The following is a 19,780-nucleotide window of genomic DNA, read 5'->3' as shown; positions in this document are numbered from 1 at the left end:
TCCTGGGAACGCACTGCCCAGAGTCAAGTGAGCCAGCTGCAGCAGCTGGCTGCATTCACACGCCTCTCTGCGTCATCCTGACGGCCACACACTATGGGGCTGGCTCCAGCTCCCTGTTCCAGAGGCTGAGTCGGCTGCCCCCCAGGAGGCCGCCTCCTCTCACTTTCCCATGGGCCTAAGAAGTCACCATGGAAGTAAAATTCCATGCCAGAGGTGTCCAGGGGAGGACTACATTCTCTGCTTTTCTACACTAATAGCTCCTGGCACTATAATTCAACATTAGCTGTGTTAATCTGGAGAGAGGAAAAAACCAAACATAAAAAACCAAGCCATTCACATTTCTCAAATAGGATTAGAGGAGAGAAGTAAGTATAAACTTTGAAAGAATTTCCAAGAAGAAATACTGATTTAAACAGCTTGTAGCACAAGGTGGATGTTGGCAAAGAGGTGACAATTTTCATGGAGACGGGGGCTTCTGAGTCCTGCTACGTTCTCTCCATCATTTAAAAAGCCCCAAGACTCTCTCACAGTCTACCTAGCAAGACATTCCTGCTTTCTGATTAACTACAGAGCTTTTGAGATCTTTATTTTGTATCCTTTTAGTAACCGATCAGAACTGCCCTGAGGCTGCTTCTGGGACAGAACTCACAGCAGCACTGTGTGGGGAGGTTCTTTACCCTCTTGCACATTATGGCTAGAATATGATGTAATTCACACTTATGGAACTACAGTCCAAGCCTGTCTCACTCCCCATCAATTCCACCTATTTATTTAGAGTCATGGCATGTTAGAGCTAGAGAGGACTTTTTTTAAACAAAATCTTTAATTTCATTCTTCTAACTGGTTTGCCAAGCCATATTCTAATTTTAAAGCCAAAACACAAGAAACCTGTGATCCTGACAAGTAATTCATCAGCCCTGTTTAGATAAAGTCAAACACAATGTACGACCCAGGTCTCCTCACTGCTGGTTTCAAAATTACATCATGAGGCCTCATTAATGGGAAAAAAAAAGTCTATTAAAAGACTCAAATTTGGGTTGAAAGTTACAAATCTGCAGATGTGTTCTAAAGAAATAACTAAGAAGAAGACAGAAAGAAAAGGATGGAGAAAATATTCATTTATAATCAGTCATTTACCTGATGCTTCAGAATCCTGGCTGCCCAGTAGACTCACCTGGGGGCTTTCCCAAACCCCCATGCCCAGGTCAGGCTTCAAACGAATTAAATCAGAATCTCTGGAATATGGGGTTTGGATGGCAGTAGCAACCAGGTGACTCCAATGTATGGCCAATTTGGGGTGCCACTGATTTACTGGAGGTTAGACCAAGTATCAGAGAAGGCAATGGCACCCCACTCCAGTACTCTTGCCTGGAAAATCCCATGGATGGAGGAGCCTGGTGGGCTGCAGTCCATGGGGTTGCTGAGAGTTAGACACGACTCAGTGACTTAACTTTCACTTTTCACTTTCATGCATTGGAGAAGGAAATGGCAATCCACTCCAGTGTTCTTGCCTGGAGAATCCCAGGGACGGCAGAGCCTGGTGGGCTGCTGTCTATGGGGTCGCACAGAGTTGGACACGACTGAAGCAACTTAGCAGCAGCAGCAGCAGCAGCAGATCAAGTATGGATGTGAGAGTTGAACTATAAAGAAAGTTGAGCACTGAAGAATTGATGCTTTTGAACTGTGGTGTTGGAGAAGATTCTTAAGAGTCCCTTGGACTGCAGGAGATCAAACCAGTCAATCCTAAAGGAAATCAGTCCTGAATATTCACTGGAAGGACTGATGCTGAAGCTGAAACTCCAATACTTTGGCCATCTGATGCGAAGAACCGACTCACTGGAAAAGACCCTGATGCTGGGAAAGATTGAAGGCGGAGGAGAAGGGGACAACAGAGGATGAGATGGTTGGATGGCATCACCGATGCAATGGACATGAGTTTGAGTAGGCTCCAGGAGTTGGTGATGGACAGGGAAGCCTGGCATGCTGCAGTCCATGAGGTCGCAAAGAGTCGGACATGACTGAGCAACTGAACTGAAACGAACTGAGACCAAAACAGCTACGTAGAGACCAAAATCATAAAATCATAGTTTTCAAAAGAAGAAAGAGGAAAGAAAAGAAAAAGGAAAGGAGGAGGGAGGAGTCATTTATATGATATGATCTTCAATTTACTTTGTCATCCTCTGTGCTTCAGAAGGCTAACTGGATGTGTGGTCAAACCGAGAAGATTTACATTGGTGATCTCAGCCTGGGACAAGGTCACCTTTCCCCACCATGCCTGTGACTATAGAAGCATGCAGGCTACAACTGGAGAAAAGGGGGACATAGCAAGCAATCAGGTCCTGTACGCCTCACAGGTTCTCATGATACTTCTCCTCTTTAAAAAGGCCACCTATTACCATATGATCCAGCAATTCCACACTTTGATATATATCTAAAAGACTAAAGTGCAGGGAATCAAACAAATGTCTGTACACTCAAGTTCACAGCAGCCAAAAGGCAGAAGCAATCCATCCATCTATCAACAGAGGAACGGATGAAGAAAATGTGTTCTATACAGATAATGGAACATTACTGAACCTGAAAAAGGAAGGGGCATTCTGACGTAGGCTACCACATGGATGAACCTTGAGGACGTTACACCAGATGAAATAAACCAGTCACAGTACAAATACTGTATGATCCCGCTTATATGAAGCCCTAAGAATAGTCAAATCATAGAGACAGAAAGTTGAATGATGGTTGCGGGGGGTAGGGAGGACATGGAGTATTATTGTTTAACTGGCACAGAGTGCCCGTTTTGCAAGATGAAAGCTTGCAGGGATGGCGGTGATAGTAGCAGAACAATGCGACTGTGCTCCAGGCCGCTGAATTGGTTAGAATGCTTAAGATGGTATATGTTTCAGCAGGTGGGGGGGCACCCAATGAGTGCCTCTCCTTTACTTCTCTCAGGTGTTGGCCAAGGTTATTGAGGACAAAATCACAAAGGTAGATGTGTCATCTATAACACGGTGGAGTCTCAGGTTCATGCCCAACATACCCCAGGCCGCTGAAATCTGTCTGGCAGGACTGACTGACTCAAGAAAGAGTTAGAGAGCCTCGTGACTCCTCCGGGGACACACTGAGGGCCAGCTGGCAGGCCTTGCGTTTCATCTTATATAATCACTAAGTTGCCAGTTTCCAAACAAGACGAGGTGAATTCTGATGTGCTCTGTGTCTATGAGGTGTCAACTGATGACTAATTCCCAAATAACTTTATCAAGGAGCCTTTTTCTAATTCCCAAAGGCAGTAATGCCATTTATTTGTTAGTTGAGAAATCTCTTGTTTCCTCTTTGGCGGGTTGACTCAAATGTATTGTGAAAGAGGGACTTATTTTTCATCTTTTCCTTCCTTTTGGCTTGGTATTCTAGGGGCAAAGAACATATTCAACAAGGAGAAAATTCCGTCACCAATGGCTCTTTTTGAGCTGCTCTGTAATCCACAGATTTCAAGTGAGTAAGCTTTCTCCTTAACTAACATCTCTGCGGCAGACAGAGAAGGAAAAATTGTGCAGCTTTTTTCTGATCAATGGTCCTAACCCTTTCCTTCAGCCTGTGATGATTCTATACAGGGGAAGACCTGTGAAGACGTTTTCTAAGGGAAGTCACCTGGGCCCTAGAGGCTGGTCCCCAAGCCAATGTGTTTGAGCTTTGGCCAGGCATCTGAAAAAGCCTGTCATGCTTCCCTAGCCTCGGACCGGCAGCCCCAGAGCACCACTCACACTTGACCCAGAAAGTCTGTCCCAGTGATTCATCAGGAAGCCCAAAGTTTGGCAGCTGGAAAAATGTAAACTTTCTGCTTTAAGAATTTGCAAATTAACAGTTCTACCAGAAGTCAATCACTCAACAGGAGTTGGATTAAGTACTTGGACATCCTTCTACTGAGCTCAAGACACAGTGAAACACTGACTCGTTTCTTTGGCATAAGGTTTTGCAAGACAAAATAAATTTCCCTACATCTGAGCAGTAACAGAAAAGGGGAGAGGTTCTTGTCCATGGAGGGAAAAGGAAATCTAACTTAAACAATATGACTTATTTGTGATAAGTTCTAACCAGTGTCCATATTTTTATGGGTTCTTTTCATATTGATATTTACGAATCAGTTCCACAATACTCCATAATATAAGACATGCCACCCTGGGGACTCCGGGAGACAGCCTGAAGAGCAAAAGGGAAGCCGCTTTATGAGGTGTTCCTAATGGCTACCACCTACTCAGAATGCATAGACATTTTTCAACTATATTCCTCATTACATATCTGAATTCAGACATATAAACGTAACCTTCCTGCCACCCCCACTCCCACCTCAGGTTTGCCCCATGAATGGAAGGGAGAAGATCCCCCTTGCTTAGACAGAAAGAAAAAGACTCCCTTGCTTATAACTGCCATGGGTGCTTCATGATTTCCACAAGGCTCTCTGGAGTCGACAGAACTCTGGAACTATGAAGTGGTCCATGGAGTATGTGGACAGCAGCATCCCAGCCATACATACCACCCCAGATCAATGTCATCTTCTTAGGTCTCTATGTGCAGACATAAGGCTAGCAAAACTATTACACATATTGACATGGGAGGAGGAAGAAAAGGTGTATTTTTCCACCGTTACTCCTTAAAAAGCGCCCTAAGCACTGTATGTTAACTTAACAGCCGATTCCTTTCTTTGCCCATAAGACAGAATTCAGCTCATGAAATACCACCATCAACTGATATTGAGTGTTCATTATACATACAGCCCAACAGTGAGATAATATACTGTGTTCCAAAACACTGTTAAGGCTCTCAGTACATTCTTGGGCTCACTGAAATAGTGGAATGACCATAAATCGTATAAAAGGAGAAATTTCTTTGTACATTCCAGAATAATTAAAATAAAACCTCTACCAGCAAAATTTAGTGCTTAATAACTCACATACTGAAGTTTCCATTTAATCAACTGTGACTTTTGTTATTTTATTTAATATATCTAGAAAGAATCACCAAAAGAGGAATTTTAATATCGCTTCTAAATTCAATTAGAATGGTTACGTTTTTATGGTAGAGTAACATTCACAGGGCCATTCTTTAATACACAAGTTATTAAATCCCACAGTCCCTTAATCCACACTGCAGACTAATCTAATACATTTAAGCTGTCCTTGAGAAGCCATCTCACAGCACAGGGCTCGCAGAGTGTGATCGCTTTCGCTTTTCTGACCCAAGAAGTAATTTTTTTCCCCTCTTGACATCTTACGAGTCATCTTAATGATGTTTTTTCTGTAGTTCTAATGTCTCTCAACTCCTGACATGCCAGACTGACTTGGCAAGTCTGTTCTTCTCCCCCAGAAACATCCATCAACTGCGGCTATTGCTGACTCCCAGGCACATGGTCTGGCAGATACCCTATTATGAAATAAACCCACAAATCCAGATGAAAAGCCAGATGCTTTCTGGCATGCTCCACACACTTCCCACTGTGCCTGTGACAGATGCTCTCAGTAGCCTGAGGACAAGGAAACTCACATACACACAGAATCTGGCCAAGTGCGTGGAAGTAGGTAAGTCCCCGTGTCTCTCTGGGCCTCTCTTCTTCCCCTATTTATAAGATGGGACTACTGATTTTATCTACCTTCGTTAACGCAATGACCAAGAATCAAAAGACGCTCTGGTACTTAGGGTGGCATGTGAAGTTTTTATTAAAATCTTTAGTCTGATTTCTTAGGGAACTGGACTAATTTTTACAAGTCCAGACAAATAGGCAAAGCAAGCACCAGCAAGTTCTAAATCAGGGTTCTACTGCTTTAAATATTTTTTTCAGAACAAGGTCGGATGTAAATTAATAATGACAGCAGCCCCTAGAGGATTAAGCCAGTTTATCTGGTAACTGAACTAAAGATGAATTCTTTAATACAAAGTCAAAATGGTCCCAATTTAGAATGACAAGATAGTTCAACAAAGGCTTACGTTTTTAATCTGGAAAAAGTTGACTATAAATGATCTCAAGCTTAACAGAAATCAAATTAGGCGAAGCTGGACAGTGAGAACTAACACAAGCATCTACCACACATGCACTTTCTGAGCTAGGTATTATGCCCATGTTTCAAGCAAGGAAACTGAATAAAGAAAAGGGTTAATAGGGATAAAGGGAGAATGGCTATTTTATGACAATCAACAATGTTGGCTACATTATATTACTCTTCCGTTACTCAGACAGCTATATTTTGAAAATTAAGATCTATATGCTATTCAAGTAGAAAAATCAAAGTATAAAGTACTAAGTCTGCACAGGTTACCCACCAATTCAAGCTGTTGGTACTTCCCTGCAAACTTTCCATTCTGCCCTCAGACGGGTAGGTAGGTGATGGACAGATGGACAGATGACAGACGGATTTATGGTCTTTGAAATCAAATCTATAGGTCATAAAACATTTTCCATAACATTTGTACCAATTAAACCAGAATCACACCCCTAAAGACACAATTCATCTTAATATTGATCAAAAAAGAAAAAGAAAATTATTTTTAAAGATGGAATAGCTTTTTAGCTCTTTGACCACTTTACAACAAGAAGAAAATCTTTTATTTTCATAGTCACTGTGAGATTTTAACTCTCAGTGCTCAACTTTCAAATTTTTTATGTGTTGGGCAATGAAACTTCTTTTTAGAAGAGCTATAATTTGAATGAACTCTTAACAATAATTTATCATTTAAAAAATAAACTTTAAAAAATAGAGTTTTAAAGTTTTAAAATATGGTTATCTGGAGTAGGGTATTTCTAGACTTCTGTGGAAATACACTATAGATAAAGAGGGCTTTTTTTCTCCTTTGGATCTATGTGTTGGCAATGAAACTTCTTATAAAATTGGCTGAAAGTCTGATTTCTGCCCCAAATGTGTTCACTTAATACTATGAATCCAATATATCTCTGCAGATGTTCAGTAGACAAAGCATCAAGAAAGGGGCAGGGAGAGCTGGGGTATAAACATGGTGCCTTCACGCCCACTTCATCCTGATGCCAATCCATCAGTCCCATGGGTCAGGAGCTGTAAAATTATTGCCCTCTCTTCATTGCAGTTTCTATCTGAGGCTCTTGTCACTGGTGGAAAGCAAGCTGGCAATCCACAGAGGCATAAGATAGAGAGACATGGTGTGGTGTGGGACACGGTGACTTGAGGACAGAAAGTCCAAGCCATGGTTCTGAATTTTGCCATAAATGAATGATGTGACCTCAGTAAGTGACTTGACCTGTTTGCATCTCAGTTCCTCATCTGCAAAATAAGGCAAGTGGATCATCCAATTTTTAAAATTCTTTCCAACTGTAGAAATCTTTATTGCAAGGATAAGTACAATTTACAAAGCAGCAATTTTCAAATCTGGACCTCATTTGCAACAATTCTTGCCTATGGGGCTTCTGCAACCTGAATTTCCTGAAGCCAAACAAAACAAAAAACCCCAAAGCACCAAATGATTCTTAATGTCTTCCTTCAAACATTTTGTTGCATCTCGTGAACTACGAGGGAAGTAGTAATGCCAAGTCACAGGCATTTGGATTCCAGTATGTCTTAAGGGGCCATATTTGGGGTGGATTAAAGAAGAGACTAACAGTAAGGAGCTACTATATAGCACAGGCAACTATATTCAGTATCTTGTAATATGCCAAAATGTGAATATAAATCACTCTGCTGTACACCTGAAACTAACACCACATTAAAATCATCTATACTTTAAAAAAGAAAAAAAGAGACTAAAACCCACCATTTGACTTTCGGAAGTTTAATATGTAAAACCAGAACATTTTTTCAGCTTTGTTAGCCTAAATGAAACAGACTTGAAAAATGTGATGCTAGGTAAAAGATATGCAAAATCTGATCCTGTTGTAAAGGAGGTAATGTATCTTTGATGACTAAAAATAAAGATAGAAAAATTTCAAACCAAAGGAGAAAAAAAAAACAACTCTTTATAGTATACTTCTGATTTGCCTTCCACACAAGTCTAGAAATATTCTACTCCAGATAACCATATTTTAAAACTTTAAAACTATTTTTTTATGGAGAAGGAAATGGCAACCCACTCCAGTATTCTTGCCTGGGAAATCCCATGGGCAGAGAGAGAAGCCTGGTAGGCTACAGTCCATGGGGTCGCAAAGAGTTGGACACGGCTAAGCAACTTCATTTCACTTCACTTCACTTCACCCACTCCTGTATTCCTGCCTGGAGAATTCCATGGACAGAAAAGCCTGGTGAGCTTCAGTTCATGGGATTGCAAGGAGTCCAACACGACTGAGGGACTAACACAATTTTTTTTTTTTGTCCTGAACGGATTATTGGGAATACTGAGAAATTGAGGACGGTGATGGGAGGATGCACTGGGTGTGGCGGAGTAATGGAGGAGCACTGGAAGGGTGTTAGGAAGTAAGACAAGAGTTCATTTAGTCACAATTACCCTTGTAATTGGAGAAGGCAATGGCAACCCACTCCAGTACTCTTGCCTGGAAAATCCCATGGGCGGAGGAGCCTGGTAGGCTGCAGTCCATGGGGTCGCTAAGAGTAGAAAACCACTGACTGACTTCACCTTCACTTTTCACTTTCATGCATTGGAGAAGGAAATGGCAACCCACTCCAGTGTTCTTGCCTGGAGAATCCCAGGGACGGGGGAGCCTGGTGGGCTGCCGTCTACGGGGTCGCACAGAGTCGGACACGACTGAAGCGACTTAGCAAAACAAAAACAAGCTATTTTTTAATTTATTTTTAAAATAACTGATAAATTATTGCTGAGTTCTGTTCAAATTGTAGCCCTTCTAAGATATTCTATGTTAAAGATCACTACAGATTTAACAAAGACTTAAACAACAGCTAACTGATGGTCAATCAGTACCTTATTGTTTGGTCAGTAGGAAATGATTCAGATCCTCTAAGGTGTAAAGGGGGAATCACAGCACTGTAAAATGTCACAAAACACAAATAGTTTTACTTCTTCCAAAGGTACAAGTAATCCTTGTAGTTCAATGAAGCAGAATTGCAAACTTTTCAATTCACCCTAAGCCTTATTCCAAGATCCTAGCCAATTTTCTCCTCTGCATTGATGTGGCTCCTCTTTTGGCCCTTTGCATATAAGTCTTTGAATTGTTATTGGCCTAGTTACTGTATAGAATTGTAAATCCCTTGAAGGCGGTATCCAAATTTTACACTTCCTTGGTAAAGTTTAACTCCTAAATGAACTGCCCTCTGAAGACACCCAATTCAAAGTTTTATCCCTTTAGGAAAAAATTATATTTTCTTATACAGGTAATATCTTTAGCAGAGACTGAAAACTTTTCAGCAAAAATTCATTTTCTCCTTCCTCCATAGATTAGCACTGTCACTGGCCACTTACATGCCTATCAGGATTTTGTTCCCTGCCTGCCTTGTGGTTGGCAGTTAGGAGTAGCTGTGTGACTGTTTCTCTGGTAAGGGGTGTGGGAGCAGAGTCTCTTCCACTCCCCTTCTTCCTTCTTGTGACAGCACCCAGCCTTGACCATGTACAAGAGGACAAGGCCCTGGGGAAAGGAGGAGACACAGGATAGAAGGAACCCAAGTCTGTGAATATCTGAATGGAACAGAACTCCCTTACATATCTGGAATACCTATGTCAAACTGCTAAATGAGAGAAATTCACTGTATCCATATTGTGGATTTCTTAGCAGTCTGGATTTTTACTCTAACTAATACATGTCAAAGATGGAGAAGCTCTATACAGTCAGCAAAAACAAGACTGGGAGCTGACTGTGGCTCAGATCATGAACTCCTTATTGCCAAATTCAGACTTAAATTAAAGAAAGTAGGGAAAACCACTAGATCATTCAGGTATGACCTAAATCAAATCCCTTACGATTATACAGTGGAAGTGACAATAGACTCAAGGTATTAGATCTGATAGAGTCCCTGAAGAACTTTGGACAGAGGTTCGTGACATTGTAGAGGAGGCAGTGATCAAGACCATCCCCCAAAAAAAGAAATGCAAAAAGGCAAAATGGTTGTCTGAGTAGGCCTTACAAATAGCTGAGAAAAGAAGATAAGCTAAAGGCAAAGGAGAAAAGGAATGATATATCCATTTGAATGCAGAGTTCCAAAGAAAAGCAATGAGAGATAAGAAAGACTTCTTAGTGATCAGTGCAAAAAGTAGGGGAAAACAACATAATGGGAAAGACTAGAGATCTCTTCAAGAAAATTAGAAATACCAAGGGGACATTTCATGCAAAGATGGGCTCGATAAAGGACAGAAATGCTATGGACCTAACAGAAGCAGAAGATATTAAGAAGAGGTGGCAAGAATACACAGAAGAACTGTACAAAAAAGATCTTCATGACCCAGATAACCATGATGGTGTGATCACTCACCTAGAGCCAGACATCCTGGAATGCGAAGTCTAGTGGGCCTTTGGAAGCATCGCTATGAACAAAGCTAGTGGAGGTGACGGAATTTCAGTTGAGTTATTTCAAATCCTAAAAGAAGATGCTGTTAAAGTGCTGTACTCAACATGCCAGCAAATTTGGAAAACTCAGCAGTGGCCACAGGACTGGAAAAGGTCAGTTTTCATTCCAATCCCAAAGAAAGGCAATGCCAAAGAATGTTCAAACTACTGCACAATTGTACTCATCTCCCAGGCTAGCAATGTAATGCTCAAGATTCTCCAAGCCAGGCTTCAATAGTATGTGAACCATGAACTTCCAGATGTTCAAGCTGGATTTAGCAAAGGCAGAGGAACCAGAGATCAAATTGTCAACATCCACTGGGTCACTGAAAAAGCAAGAGAGTTCCAGAAAAATATCTACTTCTGCTTTACTGACTATGCCAAAGCCTTTGACTTTGTGGATCACAACAAACTGTGGAACTGTGGAAAATTCTGCAAGAGATGGGAAGACCAGACCACCTTATCTGCCTCCGGAGAAATCTGTATGCAGGTCAGGAAGCAACAGTTAGAAGTGGACATGGAACAACAGACTGGTTCCAAATAGGGAAAGGAGTACGTCAAGCCTGTATATTGTCACCCCGCTTATTTAATGTCTATGCAGAGTACATCATGCGAAATGCCGGGCTGGATGAAGCAAAAGCTGGAATCAAGATTGCTGGGAGAAATATCAATAACCTCAGACATGCAGATGACACCACCCTTATGGCAGAAAGCAAAGAAGAACTAAAGAGCCTCTTGATGGAAGTGAAAGAGGAGAGTGATAAAGTTGGCTTAAAACTCAACATTCAAAAAAAAAAAAAAACACAACATTCAGAAAACTAAGATCATGGCATCTGGCCCCATCACTTCATGGCAAATAGGTGGGGAAACAATGCAAACAGTGAGAGACTTTATTTTTTTGGGCTCCAAAATCACTGCAGATGGTGACTGGAGCCATGAAATTAAAAGACGCTTGGTCCTTGGAAGAAAAGCTATGACAAACCTAGACGGCATATTAAAAACCAGAGACATGACTTTGCCAACAAAGGTCTGTCTAATCAAAGCAATGGTTTTTCCAATAGTCATGTATGGATGTGAGAGTTGGACTATAAAGAAAGCTGAGCGCCAAAGAGTTGATGCTTTTGAACTGTGATGTTGGAGAAGACTCTTGAGAGTCCCCTGGACTGCAAGGAGATCTAACCAGTCAATCCTAAAGGAAATCAATCCTCAATATTCTTTGGAAGGACTGATGCTGAAGCTGAAACTCCAATACTTTGACCACCCGATGCAAAGAACTAATTCATTGGAAAAGACCCTGATGCTGGGATAGATTGAGGGCAGGAGAAGAAGGGGACAACAGAGGATGAGATGGTTGGATAGCATTACCAACTCAATGGACATGAGTTTGAGCAAGCTCCGGGAGTGGATAAAGGACAGAGAAGCCTGTTGTACTACAGTCTATGGGGTCGCAAAGAGTTGGACACGACAGAGCAACTGAACTGAACTGAACACATGTGTATTTAGAGTGGAAAGGATGAGAAAATACGAGAAGCAGGAGAAAAGCCACCTGGACCCTACACCACCTAATACTTATTAACCTCTTGACTTCTCTGTATCTACACAAGAACCACATACATGTATTTTTCTACAGAAATACAGCCTCTCGTACTTTATATCATCTTCTATTAATATTTTTCTTTCTTGTTTTTGGCTGCGCCTTGCAGCTTGCAGGATCTTAGCTCCCTGACCAGGGATTGAACCCAGGGCCCCAGCAATGAAAGTGCGAATCCTAACCACTGAACCACCAGGGAATTTCCTAATATTTTTCAGTATAAAAAATATATACATTTAATCGTTTTTAAAAAAACTTATTTTGTATTGGGGTATATAGCCAATTAACAAACAATGTGATAGTTTCAGGCAAACAGCGGAAAGACTCAGCCATACATACACAAGTATCCATTCTCCCCCAAACTCCCCTCCCATCCAATTGAGCAGACTCCCACGTGCTATACGGTAGGTCCTTTTTGGTTATCCATTTTAAATATAGCACAACATACATTTAATCTTAATGGCTATATAATATTCTACTGCTTGGATTTATCAAAATAAACTCAGCTAACTTTGCATTGTTGGCCATTTGCATTTTTTCCTCTTAAAAATTCTGTTATAAACAACACTGCAGAGAACATTTTTGCACACAAACCTTTACATATCCATCAGGTTTTTCCCCTACTAGGTCTCTCTATTCTCAGCATAAATCTTCAAAGATGTTCCCTCTTTCTCAGGGCCTGCATTAAATCATATGTCTGATAAGTATAAGGCTGCCTTCATTCATTATATTTTTGAAAAAACTCCTATTTATGTTTTGTCAACCAGAAAAACCAAACAAGGTCCAGCTCCCGCTCGGCACCTGGAATGAATAATTGACTCCGTGCACGTATAAGACAAACTCTCCCTGTACAATGTAGTCCTGGCTAGTAACATGCACGAAAAGGAAAGCAGTAGTAGACCCTGTTTCCTGCGACAAACCTTGATCTACATCTGTGTTGCCAATTACTTGTTCAACAAACCTGTTACTTTTTTGGAAATAATAAATAATTCAGAGAAAGTCGTTTTGAATCCTCTGACATCTGTTGCTTGTATGACTCTGAATTATTCATCAGTGAGCATAAACAGCATTAATTAAAGAAAAGGACTGAGGCAAACCATGGAAATAGAAAAACGAACACTGCAGAAGAAGATGCCTTTACTCAACCCATGCTTCACTTGTCACTGACAAATATCCAAAGAGCCCTCCAGTCCTTGTAATTTAAAGGAACTGGTACACTTAAGACATCAGAAGGCAGGATCTAAATGAGGAACACTATTTCATGTTTCATGCTTTTTTCCCTCCTTCAGAAAAATCACCTTCTTTGATTTGGTCTCTTTCAGCACTCTGCCTGCTCATTCTCTGGGTCTGAAAGAGTGCTGTGGTATTCAAAGGGAAAGGAAATTTACTAATTGAGGTGCAAAAGAATTGCAAGAAGGGTCCCAGATCAAGTCATCCTATTCTCATTTGTACACTGAGATTCAGAAATATTAATGGTAGAGGTCCCCCAAATTAAGAGCGGCTCGATTCATCTGGCTGCCACCACCTGATCATTTATTTCCATGACGACACTGGCACTTCCTCTCAACAAAGCACTTTCTTGTGGTGAAGAGCAAAAGAAAACCCTACAGCCTGGCTGCCTATTCTACCCGGGTGGCCCTGGGCTAATCTTCCCCTAGTCTGTCTCTCTGCATCAGGAGAGTGATATTAGATTCAGTAACATCCTCCACTGTAGAAAAGCCTACGGACTCTGTGTGTGGAGGGAATGTGTGAGCAGACAAGAAACGTGTCAGAGAGTTTACGCAGCACTGTTGGTCAACATACGCCTCCAGAGCTGGGGCCCTGGGTGTCTCAGTAACTGGTTTCTCGGGGACCAGAAGAAACAGGCCTCTCTGGAAATGCAAGGTGGCGGTTGGGGGGAGCTGCAGAGGCTGGTTTCAGTCAGAAATTTTCAGAGAAACCTATTCCTTTGTCTGGCTCTGGTGACTTGCTCAGTGAGGATTTCTTGACTCCGAGGTAACCTGGCCTCCTGCTCCCCTCGCTCTGGTACCAACTGCTGGGGCTGTTGTGGGCAACAGAGGAGAAACACTGAGCAGAGAACAGAGCGGCCGGAGAAGGAAGCGGGAGGAAAAAAAAAAACTAGACTGAAAAAGTCACAAGCCCTGTTTAGGGTCTTTTCAAAACCCCTGAATTCAGAGGCATGACAAGCAATTGGCAAGGTCTTCTTGGTGGTAGCCACTAATGAATGGCTTCTGTGCAGAAATGACCACTCCAGTCTCTCCAGATTGGGTGCAGAGAGACCTCCCAAGGCTTCCAGAAAAAGAGACACAGAAACCCTCTACGCACTTTTGAATCCTCTTTCAGTAACACCCTTTCAAAGGATGTCACAAATGGGGACAAACCTCCCTTGTTTTTTCCCAGTTTAGTTTGTTGTTGTTTTGTTCCTGCGAGAAGGAAGGTTGGAAGAGGGAAAGGAGATGGTGGGGGGAGTGTAGAAGAGGGGAGAAACTGCTGGCTCTGCCTGGCTCGGAATGGCCCTTCATCAAAGGGGGCTTGTTCTTAAAAACGGCAGCGGATGGGTGGAAAAGAAGCCAAGATGCTCAGTTTCCCAAAAAGACTTTGAACAGGGACTTCTGTGTCTCTTTCAGGCACTACCCAAAATGCAACTACGGATTTAGAAAAGATCACTTATATAGCACTGGATTTGAAGAAATGAACTAAAAAAAGATCTCTTTTAGAAAGACAATAGATGGATTTGTTGGGTAAGAGGTCCTTCCACCGAAATCTAAAATCCAGTTAGGATGGATGAAGCCTGTTTGTAATGTCAAAAAGTTTCCCAGATGCCCACACAGGCTTTATTTCATTCAAATATTCAAAAAACAAACACTGACCCAGAGTACTTTCTCTTTTGGAAGGGGGAAAAAAAAAGGGCGCTACCTCCTCCTTTCTAATCCAAGCAGGCTTTAAGCTAGAGGTAAAGTGAGAGTCCTAGGGATGAATACAAGGTGATGGTTTCATCACAGCTGGATGCCATAGCTCTTAACAGGAAGAGCCTGGAGGCACCCAGACTGGAGTCTTGGTTTGGTGACGATACTATGATGCACCTCGAAATTGGGAGCTGTCAAAACACTCTACATGCAAGTGCTGAGAAAGATTTTAAGGGGGAGGAGGGGAGCACCAGGGTTCTCAATCTAGGAGAACCCACAGGGCAGAGGGAAGCCAGGTCACCCAATCCTTGAATGCTATCTGAATGGTAAAAATAACACCTGGAGTCACCAGTGGCGATACCAATGGGCAGCTCAGGAAACCTTGCCTCAGAGGCAAAACCCAGTGTTTCTAAACTTTACCTGGGCATCTTGTTACATTGTGGGTTGTGACTCAGAAGTTCTGGGATTGGGCCTGAGATTCTGCATTTCTAACAAGCTTCCAAATGCTGCTCTGCTGCTGGTCTACAGACACACTCTGAGTTGTAACAGTTCAACCCAGGCAACACGTTAGAATCACTGTAATTCCGAAAGAGAAACCCCTGACCCAGTCCTTCCCATGACCAATTAAATCAGTATATGTGGCAGTGAGGCCAACCACTGAAGTTTCCCAGGTGAGTTTTATATGCAAGCAGGGTTAGGGACCCACTAGCTGGACTATTCTGACTCTCCTTATCAACTACGTATGTGGACCCAGGAAACTTAATCTCTAGGAATCTCAGTTTGATATCAGAAAAAGGGGATATGCTGGCTGAAATGGATTGGTATAGAAACAAGTGTTTCTGAAAGCACTTTGAAAGAAGATAAAATATAATACTTTATTCGAGTTCTTAATTTCCTTGATTGGAATGAGTTCATAGTCCCTGACTAATCAGATTTCACAAATATCAGCTGCATGCTAATTCTATGGAATAGAATGGTTTTTAGCTGAGATCTCCCTGTTGTTCTGTTAATGCCACAAAGCCCAGTGCATTGGGATTCCTTCTTAAATGACAATCCCGAGCTCCCTGGGTGCAAGAAAGGTCTTCTGCTGCCAATTTTGGACTTTCTGTGCAATAAACAAAGCATTGAAGGGCATCAGTTCTGCCAGCCACCAACAGATGGCATCAGTGGTCGTGCAAGGTCCTTTCAGCTTCGGCCTTGGCCTTGTTCCTTAATCTCTGTCCCGTTTGCTGTCTATGAAATGCAGTGTCTTGTTAAAAACTAACTGAAAGATAGAAAAGAAAGAAGAAAAAGAGTCAAAATGCAAGTGTCTTTGGATAATAACACAAGAGTTATAAAGGAGTAAGAGACCTCGACATCACTAACTCACTAAGAAAACAATTTTACCAGCAACAGGTACCCAAGCTAAGGCTAATGTCATGTTGGATTTAGAACAAACAGGCTTGCAGAACCCCATTAGTGAGAAGAGCCTCTTGTCCCTCGCTGTTATCACACTGAAGTTGCTTCTCAAATCCACACAGAAAACACAACAACCCACCACCATAAGGCAAGGCTATAACCTCAGCAACACTCACCAGAACAAAGACCCTCTGAGAACCAGAGCTCCGTTTCCTCTGTGAGCTGAGAATACCATCAGCTGTTCCTAAGAACCTCCCACCCCTTATCAACCGTGGGCACACTGATGTCCACATCAGGGCAGCTGAGTTCTCTGTGCAGGAACTAGAATGAATGCCATCGTCTTTCAAAAGTAACACTCAGGAACCCTGTGCATGGCCAGAATGGTGTATGTTATTTAAGATCCGTGGTTCTCAGCCAAGGGTGATTTTATTCTCCAGGGGACATCTGGTGGCACTGCTTCCACTTGATGGCACAGGAGACACTCTGGGGGTCACACCGGGGAAAGAAGGGAGGATGCTACTGGCATGCAGTGGGTGGAGGCCAAGGATGCTGCTCAGCGCTCCACAAAGGACAGGGCAGCCCCTCACAGTGAGCCAGTGCCAATGGTGCTGTGGTCCAAGAGAGCCTCCTCTAGAGGCAGGAATTTCAGCCAAGGAAATTGAAATTCCAAAAGTCAATTTCCTACTATCGTCACCAAAAAACATCCTGACTGGGAAGACAAAAGCTAATTAATGGGAACTCCCTCCTGGAGACAAAAATCAACCCTCCCAAGCTTTCTTTGTCCCTGTTTTTAAGTACAGAGTGTTCCTTGTTTTTGCCAACCTCCCCCCCTTCTGGACCTCATTCTCACTGGTCTTCTCAGGAACTATGCTCCCTCCACCATGACCTATTCCTGAGCATCTACACTCTCCCTCACCACCTCCCTCTATCTGGTTCAGAGAGGCTGTTTCTCCCTCTTACCTAGAGAATAAAATAAACAGGACTCAAATACCTGTTGAGCCCATACTGATATAAACAAGTAATTGGATAAATAAATAAATGGAAGAGAAGGAACAAAACATCCTCACAGAAGAATTCCAAGTAATACATATAGAAAAGAATGAAAAAAAAAAAAGAAAACCACTAGCAGAGCACAGTGGTAATAACGACTGCTGGTGAGATCCACGGGTTAAAGTTCAGTTTTTAAAGGAGAAACAAGATACTTGCACAGCCTCAAAGTATCTCTCCAAAAGCATTTATCAATCACTTTGGGGCTTTTAGCACCTGTGAACAACCTTGTTTTCATACTCCTCTCTCTATTGGATACAGCTTTCATTACCTTCCCCTTGAATACAGGCTGGATTCAGTGACTCACTACTACTGAATGGAGTAGGTCCCAGGGACAGCTTTCTAGAATTTACAACGACTTCTGGCAGATCTTAGAGATCATTGAGATATCTTGACACAATATCCAAATGCATCACACACCTGGGTGTGGCTGGCAGGTGGCTTTGTTGCACAGATAGCATAGCATTCACCCTGAGTGACATTAATCTGCAGAGCAAATCTGGCTGGGGCATAGGCAAAGCAAACCTTATAACATGCCTAAAGTGACAGGTTGGTGTAGCAGAAGAACAATAGCTGGTTCCCAAATTCAGAATTTTTTTAACAGGCATTCACTTACTGACCACAACCATTTCAAAAGCCTTGGTGACAACATCCATTAAATTAATACCCCAGTCACTCTGCAGCAGAGTAAATATGAAACAGGTACAACTGAAACCTCTCCCACCAGTCCAAACCTCCCTCCCCCATCTTGTATCTGGAAATCTGAGGTCAGGGGAAAAAACTGGATGCCTCAGAGTTCTTTTCAGGTAAAATGTAAACAAGAGCAGGTTCGAGAAGCAATCAAATGAACCTTAGCACAAGAATGCCAGCTTGTTATTTTGCAAACAGTAGGGTCAAGGCCCTGTTAATAGGAGGAAAATTATTGGGGGCAGAAAATTAATATTCACTGCTGAGTCCTAGTTGCCATGAGTTGACTCTGGAAGCAAGCATTTGAAAGATGGATCAGGATGAAAGCGTTATCATCTCCCATCCTACCAACACCAGGGGCCACCACTCCTCCCAGAGCCAGGGAACCCCCAGTGGGGTCCAACTAAAGCCACAGCTACCAGAAGGCACAGGCATCTGATTCGTCTTTCTGGTGTCCAGGAGTAGGTTTTCCAAGGGAGCAGGCTGAGGACACTGTATTTGGAAGGTCAAAGGGGTGCTTTGAAGAGGGACACTTGGAAGAGTGGTGAATTGTGTTAAAGAGTACGAGTAAGAAAAGGCGGATGCCTGGCCCTATTCTCTGCTGAGTAAGGCCAGAGTGCCCTACATGTGTGCCTTTACCGGGTAAGGGTTGCTGTAAGTGCTGACTGCTAATGGGTCCCATCTGGTCCCCTAGTCTGTAAAACGGCCTTTGGCCTACAGGAGTATCTCCACCTGGAAGGTTATACCTACCCTGAGGGAGGCCCAGAACCAATCAATGGCTGACCTGGGAGAGGGGAGCAAAAAGCTGACCCTTGGGCAAGGGGAGACAGAGCGCCTGAACAACCCAGCTAAAACTCACCTTTCCCCCACTGCCCCGCCACTCTGTGCAGGGCTTAGTTGCTCAGTCATGTCCAACTCTTTGCAACCCCATGGACTGAAACCCGCCAGGCTCTCTGTCCATGGGGATTCTCCAGGCAAGAATACTGAAATGGGCTGCCTTGCCCTCCTCCAGGGAATCTTCCCAGCCAAGAGATCAAACCCAGTTTTCCGGTATTGCAGACGGATTCTTTACAGTCTGAGCCACCAGGGAAGCCCCACCCTGCCACTCTGCCCACCCCCAATCCCTAGGCTAACACATCATCTCCATGCAAATCCCTTGACTTCTAAAGAACCTGACCCAAGATACTGGGAATTAAGCTTCCTTGAAGTTTTGGGGCGGGGGGTAGGTTTAGTAGATCCTGGGAAGAGAATTTCCAGTTCAAGGACTCCAGCTCTCCCTTGAGGACAACTAGGCAGAGAAGACTAAGACCCAAGCCCACTGATGCCCCAAACACTAGAGAGAAAGCTTGTATCCTGGTGCTTCCTTATTGCAATTGGACAAAGGATATCAGAAGGAGATGCATCCCCCATATCTGGGTGACAGAGCCATGTCCTAAAAAGATCCTACAACAAAAGGCTGATTTTGCTAGTTACTGGACACCATGTACCCAAGCTGGGAAAAACTAAATACTGGCAAATCCAATCTCACAGATCACTTATAAGGCAAAAAAGAGTTATGTCAGCTATCAAGTCTTTTTCAACAAGGTATTTAAAATGAGATTTCGCACTGGTGCTAGAATTGCAGCACAGATGATCTCTCCTTGGTGTTTTCCAAGGCTGTTTTCTCTTTACAGGATCAGCAGGGAACTT

At 42.7% G+C, this 19,780-nt stretch overlaps 1 long non-coding RNA gene across 1 annotated transcript; it reads right to left on the bottom strand.

The window, feature by feature from the left end:
• Window positions 1–13,269: 13,269 nt before the first annotated feature.
• Window positions 13,270–19,262, bottom strand: LOC129648815 (uncharacterized). The gene is made up of 3 exons (XR_008712878.1): window positions 17,318–19,262; window positions 16,534–16,722; window positions 13,270–16,223 (listed from the first exon to the last, which is right to left on the bottom strand). It is a non-coding gene; the product is annotated as an uncharacterized LOC129648815 (long non-coding RNA).
• Between the last annotated feature and the right edge of the window lie 518 nt (window positions 19,263–19,780).

The sequence above is a fragment of the Bubalus kerabau genome, chromosome 4, assembly GCF_029407905.1.
Source record: "Bubalus kerabau isolate K-KA32 ecotype Philippines breed swamp buffalo chromosome 4, PCC_UOA_SB_1v2, whole genome shotgun sequence".
NCBI lineage: Eukaryota > Metazoa > Chordata > Mammalia > Artiodactyla > Bovidae > Bubalus > Bubalus kerabau.
This window is presented reverse-complemented; position numbering and strand designations above follow the sequence as displayed.